Source organism: Delphinapterus leucas, chromosome 20, assembly GCF_059928025.1.
Source record: "Delphinapterus leucas isolate spDelLeu-1000000601 "Yukka" chromosome 20, BTC_Dleu_Yukka2, whole genome shotgun sequence".
In the NCBI taxonomy this organism is placed as follows: domain Eukaryota; kingdom Metazoa; phylum Chordata; class Mammalia; order Artiodactyla; family Monodontidae; genus Delphinapterus; species Delphinapterus leucas.
Window position 1 is genome coordinate 17154735 of NC_143148.1, and position 20389 is coordinate 17175123.

General features: G+C 46.0%; 1 protein-coding gene and 1 pseudogene across 2 annotated transcripts in view; both read right to left on the bottom strand.

The window, feature by feature from the left end:
* The window catches only part of LOC149744619 (capZ-interacting protein pseudogene), a 30693-nt pseudogene extending 16581 nt beyond the window's left edge, over nucleotides 1-14112 (bottom strand).
* Nucleotides 1-14242, bottom strand: part of GARRE1 (granule associated Rac and RHOG effector 1) — a 78425-nt gene extending 64183 nt beyond the window's left edge. Inside the window, exon 1 of one of the 2 annotated variants that reach the window (XM_022585797.2) lies at nucleotides 14166-14242. The gene's annotated coding sequence lies outside the window, so the exon portion shown is untranslated. The remainder of the gene's footprint in view (nucleotides 1-14165) is intronic. The other variant, XM_089902934.1, reaches the window with a different exon arrangement.
* Between the last annotated feature and the right edge of the window lie 6147 nt (nucleotides 14243-20389).

Here is a 20389-nt window from a genome sequence, read left to right on the forward strand (position 1 = left end):
TATGTTCATAGCAGCATTATTCATAATACCAAGAAGGCCGAAGCAAGCCAAATATCCATCAATGGATGAATGGATAAACAAAATGTGGTATAACCACATAATGGAATATTATCCAGCCTTAAAAGGATGGAAATTCTGATATATGCTTCAATATAGATGAAACTATATTTATCCATGTGGCAAGTGACCTCTCTACTTGTCAGGCCATAGATCTGCAGAAACCTGGCAGTGGTTGCAATATCTGTGGCCTTAAGACAGGTGCTGTGGGGAAGAAGGTGGAGACCATGGTCTCTACTTCCAAAGTCACAGCTAAATAACAGGATCATCAAGCACCCTGTCTCTTAAGCTCAGGCCTGATATGGGTGAAGAGTCTGGTTATTTTTCTGGGGAGCCTGTCCTTTATCTTTTACCTTCTGTTTACAGCATCTTTCAACACACACACACACACACACACACACACACACACACACTTTTCTCTCATTTCTCTAGTCAAATATGTTCATCTGTTCTTTCACAGTGTCAAGTTTTACAAGTTAATCTACCTTGCCCAAACTGATGATCAAATATAGTTGAACCCTTTGAAGAAGATATACAAATGGCCAATAAGCACATGAAAAGATGCTCAACATCATTAGCTATCGGGGAAATGCAAATCAAAGCCATGAGATACCACTTCACAACTACTAGGATGACTATAATAAAAAGACAGACAATAGGGCTTCCCTGGTGGCACAGTGGTTGGGAGTCTGCCTGCCGATGCAGGGGACGTGGGTTCGTGCCCCGGTCCAGGAAGATCCCACATGCCGCAGAGCTGCTAGGCCCGTGAGCCATGGCCGCTGAGCATGCGTGTCCGGAGCCTGTGATCCGCAACGGGAGAGGCCACAGCAGTGAGAGGCCCGCGTACCGGAAAAAAAAAAAAAAAAAAAGACAGACAATAACAAGTGTTGGCAAGAATGTGGAAAAATTAGAATCTGTGGGCATGTAAAAGGGTGCAAATACTTTGGAAAACAGTCTGGCAGTACCTCAAAAGGTTAAATATAGGGCTTCCCTGGTGGCACAGTGGTTAAAAATCTGCCTGCCCACGCAGGGGACACGGGTTCGAGCCCTGGTCCGGGAAGATCCCACATGCCGCAGAGCAACTAAGCCCCTACACCACAACTACTGAGCATGCGCTCTAGAGCCCGCGAGCCACAACTACTGAAGCCCGCACGCCTAGAGCCCATGCTCCACAGCAAGAGTAGCTACCACTCCCCACAACTAGAGAAAGCCCACGCGCAGCAACAAAGACCCAACGCAGTCAAAAATAAAAAAATAAATTTTTAAAAAGGTTAAATGTACAATTACCATATGACCAAACGATTCCACAACTATGTATATATCCAAGAAAAATAAAAGACATGTCTACACAAAAACCTGTACATGAAAGTCCAGAGCAATACTATTCATAGTAGTAAAAAAGTGGAGGGCTTCCTTGGTGGTGCAGTGGTTGAGAGTCCGCCTGCCAATGCAGGGGACACGGGTTCGTGCCCCGGTCCAGGAAGATCCCACATGCCGCGGAGCAGCTAGGCCCGTGAGCCATGGCCGCTGAGCCTGCGCGTCCGGAGCCTGTGCTCCGCAACGGGAGAGGCCACAACAGTGAGAGGCCCGCGTACCGCAAAAAAAAAAAAAAAAAAAGTGGAAACAACCCAAATGTCTAACAACTTAGTGGTATAGCCATACAATGGAATAATATTCTTCAATCATAAGTGGAATGAAGTACGGGAATTCCCTGGTGGTCCAGTGGTTAGAACTCGGCACTTTCACTGCCAGGGCCTGGATTCAATACCTGGTTGGGTAACTAAGATCCTACAAGCCATGCTGCAGGGCCAAAACAACGGATGAAGTACTGATACACACAACAACACGGATGAGTCTTGAAAACAACATTATGCCAAGTGAAAGAAGCCAGACACAGGGCTTCCCTGCTGGTGCAGTGGCTGAGAGTCCGCCTGCCGATGCAGGGGACACGGGTTCGTGCCCCGGTCCGGGAACATCCCACGTGCCGCGGAGCGGCTAGGCCCGTGAGCCATGGCCGCTGAGCCTGCGCGTCTGGAGCCCTGTGCTCCGCAACGGGAGAGGCCACAACAGTGAGAGGCCCGCGTACTGCAAAAAAAAAAAAAAAGAAGCCAGACACAAAGTTCACGTATTGTATGATCCCATTAACATGCAATGTCCAGAATAGGCAAATCCATTGAAACAGAAAAATTAATGGTTGCCTATGGCTGGGGCAAATGGGAAGAATGAGGAATGACTGCTAATGGGTACAGGGTTTCTTTTTGGAGTGATGAAAATGTTCTGAAATTCTGGTGGTAGTTACGTAACTCTACAAATACATTAAAAATCACTGAATTATACACTTTAAATGGGTGAACTGTATGGTGTGTGACTTACATTTTAATAAAGCTGTTATTTAAAAAATAAAGGTGAACCACTCCATAAACAACTCCTTCTTCAGAGGAAAAAAATACAGAAAATTCTCTGTCCTCTCTAGACAACAACAATGTAAATCTAAATACCCACCCTTAATAATCTGGGGACACTACAGGAAATTAGGGAGGTTAGTAAAGTTATTGCCCATGAAGTTCAAAGCCCAACCACTTCCATGGTGCTTTTTCGGTCAGTTCAGAATGACACAAGCCATATTTAGAAATGCACTCCAAAAAAATGCTTTGAAGATTTTTATTCTCAACATTCACGAGTTTAAAGTATCTATCCAGACAAGAGAAAATGCCTGATTCAGTTCTTAGTTCTCTCTCTCATTAGGGCTCTATTTTTTTGGCTCCCCTTGTGTTACCACATTAAAAAGAGTGATATGAAAAGATGCTAGTTCTCCTTCCTTTCTTCCTGTCCCTCTGGCCATTCTTAGTTGCCTCTTTGAGCCACTCCCCATCTGACAGACCTGAAGTGCTGTGGTTCCTCAGAGCTCTATGCTGTGCCCTGTTTCTAAGATCAACATGTTCTCACTGGGATGATCCCCAAATCCATCTCTCTAGCCCAGATCTTTCTCTTGTACTCCAGATCCCAAATATTCAACTACCTAATGGACAGGTCCCCAAATCAAATGTCCAAAACCAACTCTCCCCAGTCTTTCCATATTCCTTCCCTGTCTTGGTGAATGGCATCACCATTAACCTACCTGAACAAGCCAGACACCTGGAGTTATCCTCTACTCCTTACTCTTCTTTATATCCAATTAATCATTTAGTCATATCCTTTCTGCCTCCTTAACATCTTGCAAGTCTTTTTCCTTCTATTTTCACTGCCAATCCGAAGTTCAAACCTTCTTTACCTCCTGTCTGAATTACAGAGGAGCCTCCTGAGTTATCTTCTAAATGCCTGGACTGCTCCTCTCTGGTTGCTGTGTGATTAATCACGCCACTCTCCTGCTTAAAATCGATTATGGCTCTCCATTACCTTCCCAACTTTCTCCCAACTTCCCCCCACCTCCCTCACCCCATTTCTGCCTAGTTCTTGCTTGTGCCATCTTTCTTCTCACCATCTACACATTCAGCTCCCTCTGCATGGAAAGCTCTCCTGGCTTACTCTCACTCCTCCTGGATGTCTAACTGAGATGTCAGCTCCTCTGGGAAGCCACCTTGACAAAGACTGAGGTAGAAGCGCCTCTGTGTGCAACCATAACAGCCTGTCTTTAGCCCTATCTTAGCACTGTCTTTGTTGTATTGTAACGTACTGCATCACAACTGCCAGTTTCCCCTGTGCTTCTAAGCCACCCCCAACCACCAAGATCACCGAGCTCATTCAAGATATCAGAGAGTGCCAAGCACAGATGTCTGTTGAATGATTAGTTCATCCTCAGTATTTATTTAATGGTTATTTCTATACAGCATTCACACGGTCAGTCTTGCTATCCACAGAGGCAGTAGCTAAGTGCTAGATAAAAGGTTCTGCTTTGAAAAAAAAAAAAAAAAAAAAGTAAATGCTAAATACCTGGTTGAAAAAACAAATGCCGTGAGTTGGGAGGAAGGAGAGCACCATAGAGGCCGAGGCCTCGTCAAAGACCTCAGAGAGCAGATGGGCTGCTCACTTCACACGCCAAGCCTGCCAGTCCAGGCCCGCCCAAATCCAGAATCACCTCTCCAGCCTTACTTGCAACAGGTCTCTTCAACCCACCTTTTGTTCCTGCCACACTGTCCACCCACAACAGCTACTTCTCCACAGCGCCACTATGTTCTATTGTTACTGCTGGAACAACCTCTCATCTACCTCACAAAAGATCTGCCCTCCAGCTGAGCGGCACCCAATTCCCCCCAACCCCAGGCTGACAAGGACATGCGGTCATCTCAACCCAATCACCCAATCATAAGAGCGTGTTCCTACGATTCCTGAAGAAGGAGGCAGTGCAAAGACAAAGGTGTAAAATGCTTTGAATGGCTTAGGCCCTAAGGCCTTGTCCTCTGCCACCTAACATCAGAGCTTAGCAGCAGCCAGCCAGGAGCCGCCTCACTTCCTGTAGTTGCTCAGTAAAAATAGGAAGTGGGGGGAGAAATTCACAAAGCAGAAACAAAAGTAATCACTGCCTAGCTTCCTGAACACAAATCACTGAGCAGGGAGGGTATCATTAAAACATCAAAACGGAAAGGGAGGCATGGAGAGCCAAGGCCAGAGGAAAGGAAGTGACACTTCTGGGTCCACCAAGCCCAGACTACTTCTGTGCCCAGGAGACTGCTCCCAAAGAAAACTATGTTCAAAACTGGACACTAGTTTATATAGAAAGTTTTCAAGGAACACTAACGCATTTTAATTTAAAGAATCATGCAACAATTCCTGAAACATTAAAGTTCTATCAGAGTAAAAAAATGTCAATGAAAAAGTTTTAAGGAAGTCAAGATTAAACTACATTTTTCCTAGTCAAGAAGTGGCTACTAAAACTGCTATTAAAACAAAACAAAAGGAAAATTACTAAATAACTGACTGGTTGACAAAATCTGAAGCCATGCTTTCCTATACTGAGGTATGAAAACTCAAGTAGATAGAAAAAACCCTACTAAATAAAAATTCTATTCATAGAATTCTAAAAAATTCTAATCATAGCTGGAATCTATCATAGCTAAAATAAAGATGCTTCTACACCTGTGCCCACAGGCATGGCTCAACCCTGTAAGTCGTGCCTGAATGCTCCAGGCACCCAGGATGCAGAGATTAACAGTGCTGACGTCAAGGAGCTTCTGGTCTAATGGAGGAACCAAGTGCTCCCACGTGGTGACACCTGACTGCCCCTTGTACTGACACTTGCTCTAAAACAATTTATCATCACAAAACATGACACTCCTCTATAAAAACAAAGCAAGTTGTCATCAGCAGATCTGAAGAGATTTTATATCTGGTAATCTACAAATAACTGATAATTTCAGTTAAGCAGAAGAAATAAATTTTCTAACCACAAAGTCAACAGAGTTGAAATTTAGTTTCAAAATAACACAGGTTAAAAACAAAATAGGCCAGGGAATTCCCTGGCGGTTCAGTGGTTAGGACTCTGCGCTTTCATTGCCAAGGGTGCCGGTTCGATTCCTGGTCAGGGAACTAAGATCCTGCAAGCTGAGCAGTGTGGCCAAAAAAAAAAACAAAAACAAAACAAAAAATAACAACAAATTAAATATAAGAACTTTTGAATTTTATTTGAGAAACACTCTAAGCCAAAAAAATATTTGTTAAACAGAAATCTTCAAAAGAAAAGGAAAAAGTGGGGTGGTGGTGGTCAGAGCCTTGCCAAGAAAAGGTTTATCTACAAGCAACTACCATACACCACCAAAAGGTGAACAAAGTTGGCTCCTAAACATCTGAAAAAGTTTACTCAGGTGAAACAAAGTTTTCATCTGTAAATTGAAATGGTCTCAGACCAATAAAAATTTGCATATCAGGGCCTTCCCTGGTGGTCCAGTGGTTAAGACTCCTTGCTTCCAATGCAGGGGACATGGGCTGGATCTCTGATCAGGGAACTAAGACCCCACATGCGAGTGGCACAGCCAAAAGTAATAACAATGATAATAAAAAAATTTGCATATCAAAATGCACCCAAGCACTACGAAAATGTTTGTGATAAACTGCTGCAGAAGGAAATTCGAGTATAAATCAAGGAGTTAGAATAACTTACTTTAAAGTAAATCATTACTTTAAAGTAAAAATCACAAAACATTGATTAATTTTTCAAATCCAATTTGTTAAAAAAATTTTTTTAAATCTACACCTATTAAAAACCTGCAGTTTATTTTTTATTTATTTTTTTGTTTTTGCAGTTTATTACAGCATGATAAGGCCTTGATCTACTCAGCTCTGTTTAAGCCTAGTTTTAGCTCAATTATCCAAAAAGTTTCCAAACTTGTAAAAAAAAAAAAAAAAGCATGTTGAACTAGTGAAAACTAATGTATCCATTAGAAAGTTATTTAAGAACTCAAAGTTGTATAGTGTTACTCATTCTTAACAACTTGCACTGTGGAACCTATCCAAAACTAACCTCAAATGGGGAAAAACAAGTATTTATCAAGAAGCTTATATACAAACAGGTAAATCAAACCATAATATGGAAATTACTTCTCTTACTACAGAGAGGAACTATATAAACTTTAGATAAATACACTTCAGATTCAGGACCATTTCTGAAAATTTAAGGTACCCATGAAAAATTTCATCAATGGATATTATAGAAGCTCCTTCCTCCAGGCTGGGAACACTGACTCCAATTTTACAAACCCAGCAAGCCTTTCCATCTCTCAAAAAGAACAGCAAATCCGAGTTACAGCTAGGGAGCTCATTCTTCTCCACAAACATTTCAGCAGGTCAAATATTTAGCAATGAGGACATTCAAGGAGCCTCCTGCCCATCTCACCCCCACCTCCCACCGCTTCCTGAGGCAGGGAAGACAGCCCTAGAGAGCAGGCCTGCAGTGGCTCATGTTCCTACCTTGTGGGTAAGATGAAATCTCTCAATGCTGAGAGGTTATGCAGTAGTTATGGGTATGGGCTTGGGAGACAGATTGACCCTAGATACGAAATTCTGCTCTCAGTAACCATCAGTTGAATGAACAGCACTTAATCACTCTATGACCTCAGGCAAGTTACCTGAACTCTCGTGCCTCAGTTTCTTCAGTACTGCGGTGAGGATTAAATCCATAAAGGACAGCACTCAATAAATGGAACTACTGCTCTGAAACAGGCCAGGAAACAGTCAGAAGGCGGCATTTTATCTTTTTTTAAAATTCTTCATTCTGGCCTACTAGCAGTAAAAATACTAACTCCCTCTCCCCACCCCCACGCCAAATACCACACAGTTACAACAACTTTCAAAAATATTTCTTACCTTCTTGCAGCCCTGGCCCCAACTCCCAAAGTCCTGGCAACAAACTAAAAGGAGTGCTGCCCTGTGTTCTCAAGACGGGAAGGAGGTCATGGCTCCTCCTATTTCCCTGCCTACCACTCCCTCTTGCAGCCCCAAACTAGAAAAAGAACACGGACAGTGCTAAGGAATGAATCACCTTGCTTTACAAAGCACATTACAAAGTAACTTAAGGACAAGGACAGGCACGGTACATCCTTTCCTACCTGGAGACCCACAGACAAGATAGGTCCTTGTGAGCTGGTGAGAGGAACCACTTTCACCTCTCCCTGCCTAGGTTACCAGCCTACAGCACTCAAGTCTGGGAGCCAAGCCAGCCTTCCTCTACCTGTTCTCAGGCACATACATCCCCCTCTGGGACCTGGGAGTGGGGTAGGGGAAGACTCAGGTATTCCCAGGTTCCCCAGTCATACGACCATCTCACTAGCACCTAATCCCAAAATCATTTTCAATAAGAAAATTTGATTTTTTTTTCAGGTAATATCTAGCTCTAATTCCACACTCAAAAACTTTCACATTATGATTCTTTGCAACTACCAGTTTGGAAAAGCACGTATCTGACAGTGGCCTAGACACAAGGAATATAGTCAAAATGGCTTAAAAAAAAAAAAGCAATACCATCTAGGAATGAACCCTAGAAATAGATTCAGTAAATGTAGAGGCCTGCATCCAGGATGCCCACTGGCAGCACTGACTATAAGCACCAACCTGTAAGTAACCCACATGTCCTGTATGAAGGGGTTCATTAAAAAAATTACACAGGGGGCTTCCCTGGTGGCGCAGTGGTTGAGAGTCTGCCTGCCGATGCAGGGGACACGGGTTCGTGCCATGGTCCGGGAAGATCCCACATGCCGCGGAGTGGCTAGGCCCGTGAGCCATGGCCGCTGAGCCTGTGCATCCAGAGCCTATGCTCTGCAACGGGAGAGGCCACAACAGTGAGAGGCCCGCATACCGCAAAACACACACACACACACACACACACACACACACACACACACAAAAAGAAAAAAGAATTACACAGGAACATCTCACAATCACTTGAAAGTTCAAGGTAGAGCTAGCACATTTCATCAAGCCTAAACTCTCATCACTATAAATCCCATCATTTTATATATGCTAAGAAAAACTCTGCCAGCTAACGATGACCTGCCATGGCACGACATATCCCACTTTCAGGCTCCCTCAAGGCGCTTTCCCGTCTCATTTCTCTGCCTCAGTCCATCTGGGACACACATCACACCTGGAACAAGCCTCTTTGCATCCTTTTCTCTCCTTTCACTTTTTCTAGAAGTTATCCATATTTAAGATCCACTGTTTCGATGACACCATCTTAGGCCCCTTTAGTTCCTATGGAGCCTTTCCTGAGCTCCTGCAGCCTCCACTGCCATTACTCATCATTAGCTCTGTGTGTCTTCCCTTTCCAGATGAATTGTAAGCACACAGAGAGAGAGATTGGACACATCTTCACATTCACTTTGGTGTAAAACACAGGGTCATAACACTACCACCACCAACAAAAACCCACACCTGTCAGGAACTGTTCTAAGGACTTCACAAATATTAACTCCTTTAAGCCTCACTATAACCCCAGGAGGTAGGTACTATTACTTCACCCATTTTCAGACAGGGTAAACTGAGGTAAAGAGAGGCTATATGATTTAGAGGTTAGTGACTAGTTAAGTGGTAGAGGCAGGACTTGAGCCCAAGCAGTCTGGATATAGTCCTTGCCCTTAAACTCTATGTTACATTCCCTCTCTAAGTGACTGCTATGTATATAGCAGACATTTAGATTTTAATTCCTATTACTTTTTCATTGAAAATACACATACACAGTGAAAAAAATTCGTATTGTACAAAAGAGTATGCAAGAAAAAGCCAGGTCAGTCTAACAGCCTAGATTTCTGGGGCCTAATCCCAAAGGCAATCACTCTTTCTTTTCTATCATTCGAGAATTGTTTTTCTGCACTTAGAAACCTACTTCATGTGTATCCCCTCTCTCTTTTTTTTTTTTACACAAATGGGCACATATACACATTGTCTTGCATCTTGCCTTTTTCACTGAAATATTTCTCTGAGTTTGATGCATATCTGCACCTATGCTGCTTTTATTCAGTTGTAAGACACATATTTTCACACTTTAAAGATGATTTCATGAAGTCAGAGAATCTTGGTGGGCTTGGACTTCATCAGGAAACAGAAGTCACAAAAGGCTTTTAAACGTACAGCAGATGTCAAGGGTTAGCCCTGTAGCAATGTGCAGGCTGAATCGAGGAGACATCCAACATGTCATTTCTCTTATAATAGTAAATAGCTACATCAGAGGGTTGTTATGAGGACCAAACAAGGTATTATACACAAAGCACTTCACACCAAACCTGGCTAGCACAGTGAGTCCAAGGGATGAACATAGCACCTGACACACTGTTATGCCCAATAAGTTAGAGACTGTTATTAATTATATCTTCAAAAGCTGGCTCCACTTTCCAATCTCATTTCCCTCTACTCCCCTATTCATATCTATCCACCCTTCAGCCTAAATCTCCTGCAACTCACATACCTCAAACGTGCTCAGCTCTATACCTTTACAGCCGTCGTGGCCCCACCTAAAAGTCCTCTCCCCTTCCTGTAGTGCTGGACTATTTCCCACAGTACTCAGCTCAAGCACAGCCTTCACCTGACAGTCTTCCCTAACAACTGCAGCTGGATTCTCTGAACAAGCAGTTTGGGAAAAGCCTATCTGTCATGACTTCCCACCTTCTGGTTCTCAGCTCTGGTTCCCAGTGCACCCAGGAGCAAGTCGGTTCAGGGGGACTGATTCAGGCTATCTAAGCTCAAAAGGTGAATGATGTATTAACCAGAAGGCCAGTCACAAAGTTTATAAATAATGATGAGAGCTAACACCTATTGAGCTCTTACCGGGGGCCAGGCAGCAAAGAGGAAGGTGTTACTATTATCCCCATTCCTCGGATGGGGAACCAGAGAGGTTAGCCAGCAACTCAAGTCCAGGATCTGACCCAGGAGTCTGGATGCAGACCACTCTCAACAGGAAATCTCCATGTGAAGCCATGTTCTAATCAAAGGGCATTAGGATCATGGAAGCAAAGCAAAGGAAAGATTCTCTCCACTAGAGGCATCAACAGAGATGCACCCATCTGTCTGGAAGAGCAAAGGCCCAGTGGAGGACTGCACAGAGCTCCTCTGGCCCAGGTCCCCAGAAGGTACTACAGACACATCACCCAATTCTTCTCTTGGACCCACCACCCCAATTTCCATAGACATCATCCCAACCCTCTCTTTCTAGAATCAAAATCTTTCTTCTGAGGATATAAAATTAAGCATCTGGCCACAAACACATTCCAATCATGCCTTCCTAGGGTTATAGCTGGGTCATTTTGGTTGAACTTAAAAGTTTTCCCTGAAATTCTCAAAACTACATTTACAAAATGTCTCTTGGCTTGTATCTTTTCTACAGATAGCTGATTTGCCATTTATTCTGATTTCATTCTCAGATGATCATTGATTCATTCAACAAATACTTAATTGTTCCCCAAACACTGTGTTCTAGGCCCTGGAGATAGCAGCAGTGAACAAGACAGGCAAGATCTCTAAAACCTGTCTCCTGCTTCTAGGCACTTATGATACTTGATGGCAACTGCTTATTTGGTTTTCTTTCCTAGGCTGTGCCTTCCAGCTCTGTATTCCAATCCTCCAGTACAGTAACTGGCCTATACTGTAAATACTGCATAAATGTGAGATAACTAAATTCATGACTAAATTCATTGGGTCTCATTTTTCTAATCCAGGGTGGGATCAAATTATGTCTGAAGTCCCTCAGAGCAAAGGTACAAGTTTAAATCAAATTGTAGGAATAGAAAGCAAATGGCAATAGAACCCAAATCAAGAAGGAAGAAGAGGGAATTCCCTGGCGGTCCAGTGGTGAAGACTCCTTGCTTCCACTGCAGGGGCGGGGGTTCAATCCCTGGTTGGGGAACTAAGATCCTGCATGCTGCATGACACAGCCAAAAAAAAAAAGAAGGAAGAAGAGTTGTGGTAAGTCAGCTGGTAAGAACTTTAGAGTCATGAAGGACAGGCCACCTTGGGAAGCAATGAAGGGCTTCATCACCTGCAGAAAGTATGGCCTCAGAAACATGTCCAGGGGTCAGTTAGAGGGAGAGAAAGAAATCACTTGCATCAAAGTCTGAGCTGGGGTCACCGACTGGAAAGAGGATGAGGGGGTGAAATGGGTCTCTACCTAGAAGTCACATGCTGGACAAGTGGGAAGGAGCATGCATTGGGGGAAAGAGGTAGAGATATTAAGCTGGGCCTTAGAAAATGCTTCCAGGCAGATGTGGGAAGAAGAGAAGCAGCAAAGACAAGTGAAAAAGCACAGTCACAAAGTTAAGCTAATGATCACAATAGCTTAAGTCAAGAAGGCCAACCAAGAGGAGATGCACAACAGCAAGAAAGTGTGGCTCACCATGCCAAATACTTATGGTCAAGGTCAAGGGAAATGAGAAAGCAGCAGCCACTGCATCTATCAATCAGAGGACCCTCAGGAGGACAGTTTCATTATGGATAAAGACATTTGAAGCACAACCCCTGAAACATTCAGGCTCTTTGTGAACTTAGAACTAAGAGGAAATGGCATCCTGCTTTTTCTGTAACTCCAAAAAAGCAATTCCTTATTCAAACCAACACTCTCTCCACCTTGGAAGGTCATCATTTTCCACTAAGCAGAAAGTCACAGGAGGGAAAAGGAGAGAGTGGACACTCAACTCATGTGATGCCCCAGTCCACTAGCTCTCAGAAACAATCATTTTCCTATAGACTTGTTAGACCCGCTTGACAAAAAGCTGCTGGTGTATTAGGCTTCGGGTTTTCAGCAGAATAAACATTTAGTAAAATTTTCAGCAGAATCATGTGCAACTTGTTTAAAAATTTTTAAAGAGGATGCTTAAAACATGTTGTCTTCCAAAAATCCAGAGATAATTTTAGATTGAAAAATCTAGGCTTGCCAAGGGAATCTGAGAACTTTTCTATCTTGGTCTCCAATGCTAACCTACGTATTCGTGTGCAAAAATAGAGGAAGATTAGAATCTCAAATGCCAGACTGAAAAGTTGCCACAACAAACCTGAACTCTTCATATGGAGTTTGTTATCTTGTCAGCAAGATAGCAAATGAAACAGCAATAACTAAACTTTTTTTTTTTACTTCAAAAGAAAAAAGTCTCAAACGTGAAATACATCCTGGACTTGCAAAGGAAAATGATTTTAAAAAAAGATATTGTGAATGGAATTATAAAACAGCATACACAAAATCTAAATATCAAATCTGTAAGTAGTCCTTTACAAACACAAACTTAGAACTTTAGGTCTAAAATATGATAAAACAGCAATTATAGTTTTTTCAGTAAAGTTGGGAAAATTAACCTATTTGGAAAATACATATTTTCAACCAAAACCAAATTTTAAGTAAATTTAAAACAGCTAAAAGTAAAAATAAAACCATGAAACGAGAAACAAATATGGATGGATGTTATGAATATTGGGATGGAGAATAATTTTTGAAGTGTCAACAAAGGAAAAATAATACTATGTATTTTTTAAATGAATGTTACCTTTGACCTCATTTGTAAATTTAACCCAAAACAACAATCAGACAAATCCTTTTGGCAGAACTGTTTATCTTGTGACGAATTAGAAACAATCTACACGTTAACTTGGTATATGTTGGCTTGGTTAACTTATGATATATGTATATATGTATATATTATGTATATATGATATACGTATATATGTATATATTATGTATATATGATATACATTATGAAGTCCATAGAAGTGATAATATCTGTATTTATTGATATCACCAAAATGTTAGCAATGGCTGTCACTGAGCGGTAGGTTGGTGGATGACTGTCACTTTAAAAAGTATTGTCACAACACTTTTTGTGCTGTCTTGAATGTGAAGAAAGGAGAATGAGCTGCTTTTATAATGGGGGCGAGGAGCGGAAACAAGCTATTTTCAAATTAACCCCCCCCCTCCAAGCTGAGTATTTATCTGGCAAAATTTGTGAGGAGAATAAACAAAATTCTTATCATGCCAACCAGGCATGCTTCTTTCCTCGCACCGCGCGGAGCAGGAAGACACACCCCTGACCCTACGCTCGCCCCTCAGCCGTGGGTCCTTCATCCTCAGCCCCGGCCCTCCGGCGGTCCCCGCGGAACCTCCCCTGGCCCGACTGCGCCAGGGGGCTCAGCGGGGCCGGAAAATCGTGTTCCTCGGGGCCCGGCCCGGCGGGAAAGGTGCGCGCAGCCGACCGGCAGCCGCGGGGCGGCGTGAGGGCCGCGTCCCTAGGCAGTCCCGGTAGACCCCGGGACCCACAGGCCGCCGTCCCTCCGCTAACTGCTCGGCGGGCTTCCGGGAGCGGGTCCCGGCGCCAGCCCGACCTCCCCGGCTCCGGCGGCCCAAGGAGCGCCCCCCGCCCTTCCTGTCCCGCGTCCGCGGGGTCCCCGCCGCGCCCCCGGTCTCAGGCACGAGCCAGGAGGCCCCTCCAGGCTTCCGTCCGGTCAGCCAGCGCTCCCAGAGCCCGGCGTCCTCCACAGCGGACGGGCAAGGGGCGGGAGCCGACGGCCCTGAGCCCTGCGGCCCCAAGCGGAGCGGCGCCCCGCAAGCTCGTCCAGTCGCCAGCCCCGGCCGCAGCCCACCACCCACCCACCACCCCCTGAGCCCGCCCGCCTGCGCCAGGCGGCACCCGCTCGCGCCCGCTCCTCACCTGCGACGCGCCCCGGCCCCCAGCTCACCGCCCGAACCGGCTGTGTACACCGGAAGTGACGTCTCCTGGCAGGCCCCGCCCCCGCCCCAGGCGGACGCCGGGTGGCTGCAGACCAAGCGGCTAGGAGCGGTCCCCAACCATTCCCTGCGCGAGCGGGGCGGGGAGGGCCCTGCACCCCCTTGCCTAGGGACGGAGGACTTCCAAATGGGACAGCCAGGGTGGGGGGTTGAGGACCGGTGGCCAGAGTCCGCAGGGCCACCCTGGTTCTCCACTGTGACTTAGCCTCCGGGCGGGAGGGGTCAGCTGTGTCCTCACAGACTTATTATGAAAATTAATTACTGAAGAATTGAGCACTTACTAGATGCCAGGTCCTCGCAGGAGCTGTAGGAACTGGATAATGCCCTCTCCCTCATGCGTTTATTCTCTAGTGGTGGAAACAATCATTGTTATAAATGCGCTTGATGATATAGTGCCAATTGCGACAAGCGGTAGGAGGGGAAAGTGGAAGAGGGAGGGAGAGCGTCCCTTGACCTAGTGAAGGAGGGTTATCAGGGAATTCTTCGCTCAGGAAAAGAGCAGGAGTTGAGGTTCTAAGAGGGAGGGGAGTGGGGAAAAGAAAAAGTTGAAGAAGCAGGGAGGAAAGGACATTATGGCAGAAGTAACGGACATTATGGCAGCAGGTGTCTTTGGTGGCTTTGTGTTTAAGAAACGAAGGTAGTGAGAAAGTCTTACCTGAGAGCAAGGGGTGATTTTACCATACTTGTGGGTTTAAAGGGATTACTTGGGCTACATTGTGGAGAAGGACTACAGAGGAGAGGCAAGAGTGGATGTAGACTTGTATGCCCATGTTCATAGCAGCATTATGCATAAAAGTGAAAAAGATGGAAGCAACCCAAGTGTCCATCGATGTATGAATGGATAAACAAAATGTGGTATATCCATACAAAGGAACATATTCAGCCTTAAAAAGGAAGGGAATTCTGACACATGCTACAAATGGATGAACCGTGAAGACATTACACTAAGTGAAAGAAGCCAGTCACAGAAAGATATATTCTATAATTCCACTTATATGAAGTACCTAGAGTAGTCAAGTTCACAGAGACAAAGTAGAATGGTAGTTTCCAGGGACTGGGAGGAGGGGCGCATGGGGAGTTTGTAATTAATGGGTACAGAATTTTGGGTTGGAATGATGAAAAAGTTCTGGAGATGGATGTGGTGATGATTGCGCAACAATGTGAATGTACTTAATGCCACAAAACTGTACACTTAAAAATGGTTAAAATGGGGGACTTCCCTGGTGGCGCAGTGGTTAAGAATCCGCCTGCCAATGCAGGGGACACAGGTTTGAGCCCTGGTCCAGGAAGATCCCACATGCCGTGGAGCAACTAAGCCCGTGGGCCACGACTACTGAGCCTGCGCTCTACAGCCCGTGCGCCACAACTATTGAGCCCGTGCGCCACAACTACTGAAGCCCGTGCGCCTAGAGCCTGTGCTCTGCAACAAGAGAAGCCACCGTGATGAGAAGCCTGCGCACCGCAACGAAGAGTAGCCCCTGCTTGCCGCAACTAGAGAAAGCCCCTGAGCAGCAATGAGGACTAATGCAGCCAAAAAAAGAAATTGGTTAAAACGGTAAATTATATGTATATTTTACCATGATAGATAGATAGATGGATGTAGAGATCGGTTAGTAGTCTATTTCAGTTGTCCAAGCAAAAGATGATCCCGATGTAAACCAGGACCTCCACATTTTTTTGTTCTTGAACATCTATCAGGAAAAATGTTTGAATATCGTCCAGATTTATTTTACTTATAAATTATATGCACTACACTACTAATATACTATTTACCTAATGGAACATACATTAAAAGAATTTTAAAAGATAAGTCTTAAATTCTAATATTTTCTTCCTCTACCCCAATAGATTGCCTTCTTACATTTGTAGCTGTGTGAATCTCATTTTGAAAGCCATTCACAGACTATGGTAGTGGCAGTGGGGAATAAAGTCAGTGGTTGAACTAGACATGGAGGGTTGGAAAGAGGAGGGAATCCTAAATCTCTCCTGGGTCTCTGGGATGAGCCATTGGAGTGGTGACACTCAGTGCTGGGAAGCTCCTGAAGACCACATTTGGAAGGGAGGAAGGCAGGAAGAAGGCCATGAGTGCCGTTGTGAACATGACATCAAAGAAGAGGCACCAAGGAGGCAGTTGGGGCTGGAGGTCTGGAGCTTGGGCTTAGGGGGCTGTTGAAGCTGTGGGTAGGAGCTGAAGGTGGGTGTAGATTGAGGGAAGACTTTTTTGTGGTTGGTTTTTTAAGGTGGAAGAAACTTAAACATGTTTCAATGTCAGAGACGAAGATCCAGTTGACAAAAAGAGACTGAATATACAGGAGAAAGATGATGTGATTCATCTTGTGAGGTTCTGAAAAGGCTGGAGGGAGTCTAAAATGCTTGGCCATGGGTTTACCTGAGGCTGCAGTAAAGAGTGAGGGGAACTTGCAGACAGAGGTGTGAGGAGAGTGAGAAAGGTCTGAATGCGGAAAGGAAAAATGTGGTAGAATTTCCAAATTGTACTGAGGATCTATTTCAGGTTGATAGAGCCTTCTCTCATGTTAACTGCCTTGCCCCAGCAGCTTTCAGGTAAAAGTAAGAAGATGGAGAAAGGCTTCACCTGGGGGTTGAATAACAGAGAGAGGGGTGAGTGTTACTGACATAACAAGCTGTGGAACCCAAGCTACAGGAGAAGGGATGTGACGTGGAAGAGGACAGCTGGGTTGGAGGAAGTGTCCCCGGGTACTGGTGTCATCGTACCTATGTAGGCTGGAAAAGGGATCAGAGATGATGGTGCCCGGCTTCTGAGTGGGCCAAGTGTGGCTCCTGCAGTCTCAGGACAAGCCCATCTCTTTTTTTCTTTTTGGCATGCGGGATCTTGGTTCCCTGACCAGGGATCGAACCCGCCGCCCCTGAAGTGGAAGCACCGAGTCTTAGCCACTGTACCACCAGGGAAGTCCCAGGACAAGCCTATCTCTTGTTCGGAGGTTCTCCTAGCTCCTAATACAGGCCCCTCCAAGCCTCTGGTGGCCATGCCTAGAGGTACCTGATAAACACTGGATGGGGGCTTTAAAAGGGCCCCCTGGCAGGCTCTGACCTGCACACCCAACCACCGTTGCTCACTTCACTCCAAGCTTCATGATCCCAGAGTAATGTGCTGGAAACCACTCGTGCCTGGCACCATCTGGGCCCTTCTCTAGACTTCAGTCCAGGACCAGGAGGTTCCAGAGACCTATTCAGCCATGCGTGCAGTTTGTTTTTTTAAAAATTTTTTTGACCGTGCTGCATGGCATGAGGGATCTTAGTTCCCTGACCAGGGATTGAACCTGCACCCCCTGCACTGACAGCGCAGATTCTTAACCCCTGCACCGCCAGGGAAGTCCCGTGTGCGCTTCCTATTGGAACTCAGTATGGACATTGCCAACCTTGGGGCCCCTTTGGTGGCGTCTGTGGTGCTCTGAGCACCAGGCTGTCTTGGACCTCTCAGACTTACCTGAGGACATCTTGTATTGTGGATATATCAAGTCTGGTTTGTGAGCACATCTATAACTATCATACCCACCTCCTAGAGCTTTGAACTATTTTCATTCATCAAACGCACATACATATGGAGAGGAAGGGAAAAAACATCCATGTACCCACCACACAGGTTTGAGACATTTGTCACTTCATATCACCTCTTTATTCCAAGCTCCCTGACACCAGAGTGCCCAAAAGGAGGATGGAGCCCACAGGTCTAGAGGTGGAGGCTGGACCTTCCTGGAGCCCCCATGTCCTCAGGTACAGAAGCTTTGATTCAGCTCTGCAGAGAGGTCTACGGTTGGAGACTCAGCATGCACAGGGGGGTGGGATGGTGCCTCAGAGACCACCAGACAGACACCTCAACTTGCCCCTCAGGAAGCCAAGAAGGCCCAGGCCAGGAAACAAAGGCCTCTCCCTGAATCCACCTGCCCTCCTGCGTATTGGTTAAAGGCAAAGTTGGAGCCAGACCCCATGGAAGCGATGGGAGCCTCGGAGGTTGTTCTGTGGCAGGAGTGAGCAGAACAGGGTTTCAGGAGCTCCTCAGTGACCCAAGAGCACTGCGTTAGTGAGATGGGCCAGAGGTGCACCTTGGCCTTGACCTGAGGTGCCTCCCCTTGTCAAGGAAAACAAAGCTGGTTTTCTACGTCTAGCTTTTATGAGGGCTCCACATTCCTAACATCAGCAGAGCAGCAGAATAGGAGCATCCCACAGAGAGGGGCTCATAAGGGATTAGAGAAATGATTTTCTTAAACAGCTGAAGTTATTACTGTTGGCTTGTGTGCTCTTTATGCAGTCAAAGCCAGGGCTTCCAGGCTGGGCTTTTACCTGTTGGCTTTAGTGGGCATGTCTGAAAGAAGAGCGTTCAGGGAAGAGGTTTTCACAGCCAGCCGAGTGTTCTTGGTGGTGATGGTTGTGGGGAGGGGGTGGGCAGGGGCAATGGGGTTGAGTTTGGAGAGTAACTTTTCTCCTTTACCTTACTGGTCTTGCTTGGGCGGAATGTGAAAGCTGCAAGATGGGCTGTGAGCCCCAGAAAGGGTAGCTGCATTCCAGAATCCACAGGATTTGGGAGCCAGTCTGGAGAGGGCTGGCCAGACATTCTGGGCACAGAGCAACTGGCTGGCTGCTGCGTACGGAGAGACCTGGGGCAAGGCCAGTCTAGTCTATTGAGTGGTGTGCCCCAGGCAGGAAAGGGGGTGAGGGCAGCATGGGTCATGTGCCAAAGGGGAAACTTCTGCCCCAGTGTCCAGGTCGTCTCCCTGAGGAAGTCGCTCCTCACCCCTCCCTTTCCCCGTAACCATCTGAGCATCCTGTTGTTCTTTCTCCATTTCCACCCTCCACTGGCTGGAAATGGCTGTGCTGTGGCCAAGAAGCCCTTGCCAGGCTGAGCCGTCTGCTTCTGTCTCACCCCCACCTCTCAGATCCCAGGTTGCCTTTTGACACTTCTGAGGGTCTGGGGCTGGCCAGGGGCCTGGGAGATCCCTGATGGGTGGGCTGGACCCCAGGATTCCAGGCCCCTTCCCCTGCAACCAGGACAGGTTGCCTGGTACCACCTTAGGGAACATGTAAGATACATGCAGGCAGGGGGAGCTGCTGGGGGACTCCCTGAGGGCTCTCCAGGGTGAGGTGAAGCAGAAGGGGCTGGATGTGTGTGGGGTGGGGGAGGGGGAGCTGCTGGATGCAGTAGGGACCACCCTAGAGGCTGTGCATACCAGTTATCAGCTGTGAAGTTCTGCACAATGGAGATGGATATTTTCCAGGATTCACACACTGTCAGGGATCCAAGGACTTATGACCAGGAAAGGAAAGAAAGGTGTACTGGGGAGGGAACCAGGCAAGGTTCTGGTGCTGGTGGAGCCAGAAGGGCTGCACAGCTTGAGGTCAAGTTATCCTGAAAACCAGAGGGAGCTCCAGTCCATTCTATAGCTGACAGACAGCCAAGGTCCGGCTCTCCTCAGGTTCCAGTATGTCGACCTGGTGACCTGGCACCACCCTAGCTCAGAAGGTCTATGCTGTGGTCTTGGTCCAGAAAGAGGTGTCTCCCAAGAACTGCAGGAGGGTAGTTTGCAGAGTTGATTCTGTGGCCTTGTAAAGAGTTCAAACTTGAACACTTGGAGTTCTGAACAATTAAATTTATCAGCATTCCCTCAGATTTGTAAATCTACAAGGGGGCCAAGACTGAGGGGTATGAGTCCCCCAGATGGGTCCATCTCGCTGAAGAAACTAGAACTCTGTCCCCTTTCCTGAATGTGGGTGGACTCTCCTTTTGGTTATCAAAATGTAATAACCCCAACTCATTGTCACTGAAACAAGAGCGGATTTATTAGCCCAAACAAAAAGAGCACTGTAGCCACTAGAATGGCTGTCCTTGGCAGCAGTCCTGATGCCTGGGAGTAACTTACAGACTGCCACCCTGTAGCTTGTCTGCTCCCACTAGGCTCAGTGGGAAGGAGCGCCTCAGGGGCTGTGTTGTTTCCTCCGTTTCTTCAACACATCATGTCAGAGTCCTCCGACCCTACGACTTTGAACTTGTTTAGGCCTCCAGAGACTTTTACACGTGGTTGCCCCTAGTTGCGGTTCATTTAGGGCATCTCAATTGGGTCTTCAATTTGTAGCAAGCAGGGACAGTAAAGCTGCCACTGGTTGACTTTCCGG